At 23.4% G+C, this 1,811-nt stretch overlaps 1 non-coding gene across 1 annotated transcript; it reads left to right on the top strand.

Moving 5' to 3' along the window:
* Positions 1-581: 581 nt before the first annotated feature.
* On the top strand, positions 582-653 carry TRNAD-GUC (transfer RNA aspartic acid (anticodon GUC)). The gene has a single exon. It is a non-coding gene; the product is annotated as a tRNA-Asp (tRNA).
* The last annotated feature ends 1,158 nt before the right edge of the window (positions 654-1,811 follow it).

The following is a 1,811-nucleotide window of genomic DNA, read 5'->3' as shown; positions in this document are numbered from 1 at the left end:
ACAACACATTTGTTAAGTCTACAGAAACCCAATTATAAATAATTTTGGAAAAACAATAAAATATTAAAATTTATTTTTCTATAATACTATTTGCTATTACTAGTAAATTTGTCTCAAATTTTTCAGAAAATTTACAAAGAAAATAAAAACTCTAAAATTATAATAATGAAATATTAAGAAATAAAAAATGATTATATATTATTTATTTACTTTTGAGTACTCTCAATCTTATTCTAATTCTTTAAAATATTTGTTCTCGTAAAAAAAGAATTAGTCTTTTTCAATATAAAAAAGTAACTAAATTGATGAGATAATAATATTTTGAATGAGAAGAAATAAATAATCTTATTAAGTGCAGGGAAGGCATAATAAAAAAATGTTGTAGTTCCAAAGAAGAGGAAAAATTAGTAAATCCAATTAGAAGAAAGACGTAAACAGTATCCCAAACTAAAAAATTGAATGAGAAGAGAAAAGGAAGCATAATGCAGCATTGCATGACAACACAAATCAATTAATACAGCATAAAATATAAGTATTTTTATTAAAGTCATCTAATTAAAAAACGAAATTGTAAACATCAAGTCGTTGTAGTATAGTGGTAAGTATTCCCGCCTGTCACGCGGGTGACCCGGGTTCGATCCCCGGCAACGGCGTTTTTTTCATATATTATATATTTTTCGTTTCTTTTCACCAATTGATGTTTTCATATTTTTGTTGGGCTTTTCTGTTTTATGTATATATTATATATTTTTCGTTTCTTTTCACCAATTGATGTTTTCATATTTTTGTTGGGCTTTTCTGTTTTATGTCTGGGCCCTTTTCTGTTATACCACTCTAACCCAGCATACAACCCTTTGCTCTTGTTTGTACCCCTCTAACTCTAAGCGTGGATGGATGGATTAATGAGTTATACAAATTTTTCTTGTATCAATTTTCTTATTTCAATAATATTAATAACACAATATCAATTTCTTTTCAGACGAAATACAATCAATTATTAACCAAACAACTCAATGCTTTTAATCATCTTATTTTTTATTCCTAGAATAGAACAATATTCAAACACCTTCAAAATTTGTTCTTAGTATCAATAAATTTTGGCATGTACAAATAAATTAATCTTAGCAAATACAATTTTGTATATATACTGAAGTAATAACTCTAGCCATCAATAACATAAATATATGATTATTTTAAAATTCAAAAATATAAATATATTTTAAATAAAATTCAACATGATTTCATATCTATATAATTTATATAATTACATTAATATATAGCAACAAATAAAATAAATTTTTAATTTTGACCAAATTTAACTCCCTTTTAAAAATGGAAGGATTTTAACACTGAAATATTATTTATTTTAAATCTATATTTAAATATTATTTTATTTTATGAAACATCAAATGTTAACACTTTAGAGTTTTATATATTGCATCTTCCACGTAGATTTATTTTACAACGACAATTAACATAAAATATTAAATTTTAATTTTAGTCTTTGATAACAAAATAAAACTATAAAAAATGGAACAAAAAATATTAAAAGAATACAAATATATCTTAAAATTACTGTTTTTATTTTTTAATTTGATTCATCGTTTTATTTCTCAATGTTTTTGTTTAATCATAAAATCAAAGAAAACTATTTCAATTATTAATCTTATATAAAGTTTTACTTCGGGGACTCGGTATTATGTTGGCAGAAAATGTGTCAAAATACTTTTCAACATAAAATAATAATTTAAAAGACTTTATCCCACACTGTCGTGCTATTGACTTTGACTATACTCTTAAACCATAATGTT

The sequence above is a fragment of the Vicia villosa genome, linkage group LG4 (assembly GCF_029867415.1).
Source record: "Vicia villosa cultivar HV-30 ecotype Madison, WI linkage group LG4, Vvil1.0, whole genome shotgun sequence".
Classification (NCBI taxonomy): domain Eukaryota; kingdom Viridiplantae; phylum Streptophyta; class Magnoliopsida; order Fabales; family Fabaceae; genus Vicia; species Vicia villosa.
The sequence above is the reverse complement of the archived record's forward strand: the minus strand, read 5'-3'. Positions and strand labels throughout refer to the sequence as shown.